The sequence below is a fragment of the Gymnodraco acuticeps genome, unplaced genomic scaffold (genome assembly GCF_902827175.1).
Source record: "Gymnodraco acuticeps unplaced genomic scaffold, fGymAcu1.1, whole genome shotgun sequence".
Classification (NCBI taxonomy): Eukaryota; Metazoa; Chordata; class Actinopteri; order Perciformes; family Bathydraconidae; genus Gymnodraco; species Gymnodraco acuticeps.
Window position 1 is genome coordinate 279 of NW_022991465.1, and position 9,048 is coordinate 9,326.

Here is a 9,048-nt window from a genome sequence, read left to right on the forward strand (position 1 = left end):
CCTCTCCCTCCTAGGCTTGACCTTCTGTCGAGCCACTTCAGGAATGACCCTGGATCAGTGGCTGAAGGTCAACGTCCCGAAGACCACAGGGTGGAGGTTGCAGATAAAGATGGCCTCTGCTACAGCCGGTGTGTTCCCTCCCAGGCGTGAGCGGACCTGCACGCTATGCAGCCAGAGAACGACCCGGGCCACGGGGCATAGCATGCACCGCCCCACGAGGCAGAGTTTCTGCCAGGTTTCTGACCCCCAGAACCGCACAGTGGAGCAGTGGCTCACTGAGTTGAGGGGAGGGAGAACAGAAAAGGAAATGCTGAGGGACCGACAGAGAGTCAACAGGAAGAAGAAGAAGGCCGCAACCCTGAATTCCGAATTTTAATTTGTAAATAAATAAAAAGGTATTTTTAAACTTCAATATCTCTGACTGCTTATTCCTTGCTTTTGACAATGAATGAAGGAGATGTCCTTTTGCCTTTTTAGAAAACTTTATTTTAAATAGTTTGAACAATACATATAAAAACACTGCATTGGAAATACACATAGTACATAAATGAATCAGAATCAGAATACCTTTAGCAGGAAAGAGCCACAGACAGCTTAGTGTTGAATATCTTACATGCTTTAAAAAAGTACTAAGTTATAATATAATAAACAAACAACACAACAATATGCTAAAAAAGTACTAAGTTATAATATAATGAACAATATGCTAAAAAAAAAATTACATAATTTTCAAAAATACAGATCAAAAGCAAATCAAATCCTGTAGCAGTTCTTAGGGTTTAGCATATTACAGTTATTAAAGATGTCATATGTATATAAAGTATATATTGCACATAGTTTGACGGTATTTAACCGCAGCAACTTACACAATTTACAAAATACAAGATACATACCTTGTAACAGTAACAAGGGTTGAGCAGCCAGGTATAAATGACAGTTATTAATGGCATATATATTGATTTAGCAGCCAGGTATAAATGACACAGTTATTAATGGCATATATTTATTGCACATATTGCACAAAGTTGGTTTGTATTTAGCAGCAAGGGGTGTTATAGTCTGTGTTGTGGTGTGTTCCTGTCATATCAAGCATGCAGCCAGCAGATGCAGCCAGCAGGGGGAGTCAGAGAGTATTTGCCGTGGGGGGGATCTGGGTGGTTTGAATTGATCTCAGGTGCTCTGATCTGATTGGCTGACAGGCCCCAGACCCTCAATTGAGCTTTTCTCAACCCAGAAGATCCAAAGGGGTCTTCTTTTGCGCAGGGGCCATGCTAATCTTCTCTGTATCGTACCAATTTTATTATATGTGCTATCGAAGTAACACAATATCTCCCTGCATCTGGGGGGTATTCCCAGGTCTCTGAGCAAGGTCAACTTTGTATTATGGTAGCAGAACACATAGAGTTCAAAGGGAGCAAAACACTGGGTTTACATGGGCCGAAAACTGCAGACAGAAGCTGCGCTAGCATGGTTCGTGGCTCTCGCCTTTGGCTTCTTTGGCATTGAGTCCAAAAAAGACCTCTACTGCTGTGCTGCACTTTGTGCCCCCGATTGGAACCTATGTCTATTTCAAGCCTTATCTGTCTTTAAGGGTTAAATGTGGTTGATGGGCTGCTTTGGCCGGCTCAGAGGCAGGAACCGCCACGCCGTGTCCTTTGTCGTTGCAAGACTGCCCTGCCTCTGACCCGTCCAACTCATACAGATGAAGCACTCCAGATCAGACTCAGATGGGTGTGTCCCAGTCAAAAGCCCAGCGAATGCCAGTGGCTGGGGGTGTTGCCAAATTGCTAGAGGCCGTTGCCCAATTTCCCCATTTGTTCAATTACAGGATTTAACCATGAGATGTCGCTTCATTCCCAAAATACACAAAGACAACTGGGTGTTGATGAACTTAGACTGTTTGCAGCTCTGCAGTTGTGTTTGCTGAATACTGTAGCATGTAATCACTTATTTGTTACTGTATGGTTTTCACAAGCTACTATAATGAAAAAACATCAATATTTTAGATCAAATAAAGTATATAGTTTGCTTTATGCATGTTACGTTCCCTTCTAAATCTAGGGGGGTACAAAGGGAAGTAACCACACACAAGGATGACCAAGCGCGACAAAAAAAGGAGAGAAAACCGATCTCTTAGTAACGCACCAGTCGTTTAATGACCAAAAAGAAACACGGGCTCACCAGCCAATTTGCACAGAATTATACAGCATCGATTATAGCACGGAGCTCCCCTACTATCAAATGGCAACACACAGGTCTGCACACATGCAGCCAGAGGAGGAAAAACGGAGAGCAAACTGCAGTCTTCCTCCGGGCCTATATGGAGGCCCTGATTAGGAATTCGGAGCACCTGGGGAGAGGCTGCACCTGGGGACAATCAGGCTGCACCTGGGGAATCAGAGGGAGAGAGAGAGAAACACACATACACGACCACACAAACACTACGGCACGTAACAATGCAGTATATTTTTTATAATATTGTTGGGGTGTTTTTACACAGTACAGTAGATTGAAGTAAATCAACTTATACATTAAGATAAGATAAGATGGACCTTTATTAATCCCGTGGGGAAATTCAGTAGTTCAAACAGCAACAGGGTGAGAGTGAAAAACAGGACAGCACAGATTCACACAGATTAATAAAATCAAAAATAAGATGAGCGATACAAATAATAATAATGAGAAACTATGAAATAAGAAATGAATAAAACTAAAATGTAATTATCATATCATATATTATAATGTATTGTATTATTAAGTAATATCATACATTAACCCCATTATAGCAGATGCCACATTGAATGGATGAACACATGTATGCATCAATAATTACAACAGAGTATTTCTAAATACAAGTTGTAAAAATACTTATATGTATTTAATATTAACCCTTTAGAGTCGACCGTCACGCCGGCGTGATCAGATCACATGACCTGTTCAAGCCGGTGCCACATAAAAACAACAGTCCGGACAACATTGCCGTGTGTTTCTGTCGAAAGTACTGGCTTGAAACTATATCCCAGTCTTTGTTTCATGCAAAAAGACCCAATAAACACGGACATACGATGATATAAAGTTAATACAGATATATTTCAGAAGTATGAATAATGGAAGCACATATTTTAATATCTTCGCCGTATTTTATCATTTTACGAAACGGAAAATACTGGAAACTGTAGATTCTGCTCAAGAGGATGTATATGTGTATTTCTGTCGAAAGTACTGGCTTGAAACTATATGCCAGTCTTTGTTTCATGCAAAAAGACCCAATAAACACGGACATACGATGATATAAAGTTAATACAGATATATTTCAGAAGTATGAATAATGGAAGCACGTTTTAATATCTTCGCCGTATTTTATCATTTGACGAAACGGAAAATACTGGAAACTGTAGATTCTGCTCAACAGGATGTATATGTGTATTTCTGTTGAAAGTACTGGCTTGAAACTATATGCCAGTCTTTGTTTCATGCAAAAATACCCAATAAACACGGACATACGATGATATAAAGTTAATACAGATATATTTCAGAAGTATGAATAATGGAAGCACATATTTTAATATCTTCACCGTATTTTATCATTTTACGAAACGGAAAATACTGGAAACTGTAGATTCTGCTCAAGAGGATGTATATGTGTATTTCTGTCGAAAGTACTGGCTTGAAACTATATGCCAGTCTTTGTTTCATGCAAAAAGACCCAATAAACACGGACATACGATGATATAGTTAATACAGATATATTTCAGAAGTATGAATAATGGAAGCACATATTTTAATATCTTCGCCGTATTTGATCATTTTACGAAATAAAAAATACTGGAAACTGTAGATTCTGCTCAACAGGATGTATTTACCAGGGAGGGGGTGAGGTAATCAGGTAAACGGAGTGATACGAAACGAGACTAAGAGGGACGGCGGGAGACTGCGATTGAAGTAAAGTGACGGACAAACATTGAGAATTTAGATATAGTTAGATAGATTTAGAGTTTTGAAGATTCAACTATGATGAAGAGAACTCTGAACGTGAGTCAAGCTTTAAGCTTGTTTTTTGGCATGGAGGAGGAGGAATCTGTGATGTTGCCCTCTGTGTCGTATTGACAGAAACCGCTTTGAAGCGTGGTACAGATGAAGACAGAAAATACGAATTTTTGTACATAATGTGTATATATATATATTCGTATTATATTTATAATAACACTTTTGCCTTATCAGAATGAAATCCCATGCTACCTCAATCAAACTTTCACATTATCAGTGACATCCCATGTATATATTTCCAGCTTTTAAATGGTTTGGTTGTGTATGTTTGTGTTACATATGAAAAATAATATCATTTTCAAAATCTGTTTTTACGTTGGTTTTTTAAAAAAAATTGGGTCCAAAATGTTCATATAGTATAAGATCACTGCTCTAAACAAAGTCAAAAATCCTACAGGGGAGAGCTGGGGAATGTGACCCTTGGGAGAATTCCTCCACACATTCCGATGGCCAATTCGTTTTAAACAAAGAGTTCGCAACACAGGACAGCATAGGCAACATGGGGGGTGGGGGCTGGTGAACGGTCTGGTCAATGTTTGTAAACACAATCCCCAGGATGTGTCCTAATCAAACCAAAAGAGAAAATGCAGATATCATTCTCTCTCTCGACTCGCTGGTATCTCGAGCTGAGCGCTCATTGGTGTTCATACTGCTAACAGGCTGGGCTGCTGTGTATATCTAGTGTATTCATACTGTACCCCTCCTCACTGATTCATCATTCAACCATTTACACCTCCCTTTTTTCCCGTCAAGAGGTTGAAAAAGATTGAGTCCTATGTTTCCAATTGGTTCCCAAATCTGAACATTGACCAGTGGCATAAGATCAGGAGCCGGGTAAATGAGAGACTGAGGAGCCCCCGAAAAACAGATCCCGAAATAGCTCGTCCTGGTTTCCGCAGCAGATAGGCCTACATTATGGTGTCTGTTGTCAGTTACTTTAAATAAAACGTTGAAAACTGAACTTGAAAATTGTTTCCTCTTTTTATTTTATTTATCATTTTCGGGACGGGGAGACGTGTGTGATTACAAATTAATTTTCAGAAATGTAAAGTGATCTAACCAAGTTATATTCATATTCTTGACGGGAAGAGCAGTGTAAATGAGTGGCCATATGCATTTGAAAAGCAATATAAATCACACAGTTATTATACAATAGGCTATAAAAGCACCATCGATAACCATTACCTTTATCCAATTCCAACTTTGGACGGGAAAAAAGGAAGGTGTACATGGTTGGGCTATACTGTAGGCCTACTGTATACATACAAAGGCCATTCAAGCTAGAGTTCTTCTGGAAATGTTCACATCTGGCACCTTCAAGTTAAACAATACTACAGTAAACAATTAACACAGTAGGCCTACATGATGTGGATTAAACCACATTTATTTCGTTAAAAATAAACGAAATATGATTTTGTTTGAATGATTAAATGTCATCAGGCACCTTCAAGTTAAACAATCAGGTGCACACTTTAATGTGCCGCCACCTCCGGACTCGGCTTGACTCGGTTTAAAGAATGCACAAATGTGTTTAATCGTTTATGTCAGATATGTACTAAGTAGCCTAAATACATTTGTTCCTGCTCAAGATTAGATTCAACTTTATTGTTATTGCACATATTGCAGGTGCTGAGACAACGAAATGCAGTTTAGCTTCTAACCAGGGGTGCAACAAGCAGCGAAAAGTAATGTGCACAATACTACAGTAAACAATTAACACAATAAATTATGTGGATTAAACCACATTATATGATTATGATAAAATATGATTTTGTTTGAATGATTAAATGTAGGGTGAATTGCCCTAATGTGGGACATTTTTGCATTTCAGACTTCGGGAATATATTGCGATATGAAGCCGATACAATAAATCAAAATCCAGTAGGCTACCATTCCGAAATCCCCAGTAATATTAGACACTAATAATACAGTAAACTATTAACACTGTACATATTATTGTTTGCCCGTGGGATTAGGATGATCGGTCGTGAGACCCGTGCTGCATTTTCCTCCGGTCGGATATGATATAAAAACAAAGCGATTATTTTTGTTGTTGTAAACTCACGTGGATTAAATTTAGTGCATTCATTTCAACTCGTGAACATATGATAGCCTACATTAAATGATCGTGAGGCTGATGATTGAAAATCGTTTGTTTGAGCCTGGATGCATTTCCTGATCTAAAAACATAGCGATGGTTTTGTACTTACGCCAACGTGAATTAAACATTATTTTGTTTAATAAAAACATGGGGATGTTTAGTAAATGATTACATTTCTCTTATTTAGCACAGAATACGATCCTATCCGTGACATATGGATCGTAACAAATATCCGCTATATCAGATACCTGTAAATCAGCTGTTTATTTCACATGAGTTCCAGTGTGGCAGCTTTTCACGGCTCCCCCTGGTGGATCCATGATCCATTGCAGCTGGTTTCATTATAATTAAATGTATTTATCAAGGGGGCGTTTCAAGTCCTGCGGGGGGGTTTTCCTTTTCAGCAGGGGCCCACCCCGTGCCGATCACAGACCCGCACGGGTAGGCGTCTATAATGGAGCGCTTCATCTGTAGCTGTGCGTTTTTGCTTTCAGCATTCAGGAGGATATCAGACGAGTAAGCAGGAGAAATGCATTCGCTGCCATGCATCAGGACTGAGTGAGCCGAAAAGGGCTTCTGCACTCTTGTATATATAGGTGTGGGAGGAGCTTATTTGTCTGTGAGTTTCGTGAAGCTACCGTATGTTCCCGTAAGCAGGTAAATTGCCATGTATTTTCTTAATCCTATGTTGGACCTTTGTAACCCCAATAAAATATTCATTCCAAATTGTTATGTTCTTATTTATTTACAATTCACGTGTTCGCTTAATTAATTTCAAGTGGGCCGCCATTTTAGTTTTAAGGCATGAGGAGGAGTAAGCACGTGGGCGTCCATTTTAGGTTACGAGCTGGAAAGGGTTTGACGGTTAGGATTCTAATTAGAATGATGGGGAGAGAGTATCAGGCAGTGAATTATAAGGGGCCACCAGAGAGAGCGAACCTGCCACAGAAATGAGAACATGGGGCACTCGCTGAGTCAGGGAAGAAAGGGTTTGAATCCTGCTGCCAAGACGGCTACAGGACTGAATGCACTGGCCATCCTTGCTCTCCACCGAGGCAGATCCAACTCCCACCTTAGACCCCAAGAAAAATGAAATGACGTTGAGTGATAGCCATCATAGTAGTGTTTTTACTATCACTCACATATAACAATTCTAATACACATCTTCAGTAGTAATCCCAGGAGTCTGATTGTTTCGGCTTATTATAACTAAACAATCTCCCCCCCAGGATAGCCCTGCAAGGTGATCAAATCCAAGCAGTGTGTATTATAGGAACATGTAGCTGTGCGTGTGAGTTTTCAGCATTCAGGAGGATATGAAGCTATACGCGTGAGCAAGAGAGCTGCATTCACTGCGGTGCATCAGGACAGAGTGAGCCGGACAGGGTTTTCCACACGCTGTTTATATAGAGGTGTAGGAGGGGCTTATTTCCCATGTATGTTTCGTGAAGCCTCCGTATGTCACGGTGAGCAGGTGAGTATCCATAGTTTTTTCTTAATCCTGTTTTTGACCTTTGTGACCCCAATAAAATGTTCATTCCAAATTGTTATGTTGTCTCTGTATTTATTTACAATTCACGTGTTCTCTAAAGTGGGCCTCCATTTAATTATTTCAGGCATGAAGAGGAGTACTGTTCTAAACAGTTTAAAAGTGGTAATATGTGTACATGAATCTGCCTGCTTTTTTTATACTTCTCTTCACTTTTGTTTTCATACATGATCTCTTGGGCTGAAATTGTTCATTGAAAATATAGTGGGTGGTTTTTCTTTCATATTATGAAATATTACATTCAATATTTCATCGTTGCTGCTTGAATGAACTTAATACATCTGGAATTGCAATTTTTCCTATTATACTTGTGGAGTAGTTGCATACATATTTACCTTGGAGCATTTTAACAAACCAATAAGTGAACACGGCAACTAGTGCCACACAAGGACGTGTCCCACTTGTTATACTCAGTAAAGCATAGCCAGCTTAAAGATCACCAGATTGATTCATGTTCTGCTGTAATTACTTGATTATTTTATTATTTAATTTGACATCTTTAATTTACTTTAATTTATAATGTTCAACTTGCCATGGCTAGATCTATACTATGCCTTCCCTTATTTTATTTCATTTTTTCTTGATGGGGCTTGGTTTTAGGTCTTATTTGCTTACATTTTGCCATTTTTTTTTACAGGACAAAGATGAAGGCGCCATCAAGGACACGACTGTGGGGATTTATGTTCTTAAAGATGATTCCACTGATGAACCGAAGGACATCGGGATCGTTCTAGAAGGCGTCAAAGTCTTGACAAATCTGGATAATGTAGCATTAGCTTTTGTAATGCTGTTCGGACTAATATATAGTTCGGAGAATATCAGCTACCCTGCTGACCTCCGCTACACCTTTGAAGTAGTCCAAAGCATTATAATGGAACTGGACTGCGGTAAGCTCTCAAACAATGCAACTGCTCTGAAAAACAGGCTCCTTCAGTGAAATGGTTCAGAGACTGCTGCATGCAAGGAACCCCAAACAATTGAATCTGTTCTTTTTTCTCTGTTATGTTTTAGGATTTGTTGTTGTATGCTTCGTTACAACTTGTGTTTTTAACCTGAGACCATTTTAAAGACCATTGCTGTCTTTAGTGTTTGAGACTCTATTATAAGAAACCTGTCAATCCTGCATGTGTCTGAAATCTTTTATCTAACATCCCCCCTTGCTGAGAATTTAAGGAACTGTGCAACTGTTCAGCCTGTTCACTCTTATTGTTCCTTCATATATTTATTTTAGACTGATGCCACCACAGGTCATTTTATGTCACAAATGTTCAGGTTAAAGCATAGTTCCATGCTTTAATTATTCAATGTTCCATGCTGCAGTGTTTTTCTATATTGCCTGTGCTGTAGCACC

The 9,048-nt window shown here is 39.3% G+C and overlaps 1 pseudogene; it reads right to left on the bottom strand.

The window, feature by feature from the left end:
• Positions 1-1,241: 1,241 nt before the first annotated feature.
• On the bottom strand, positions 1,242-1,324 carry LOC117532996 (annotated as a pseudogene).
• Between the last annotated feature and the right edge of the window lie 7,724 nt (positions 1,325-9,048).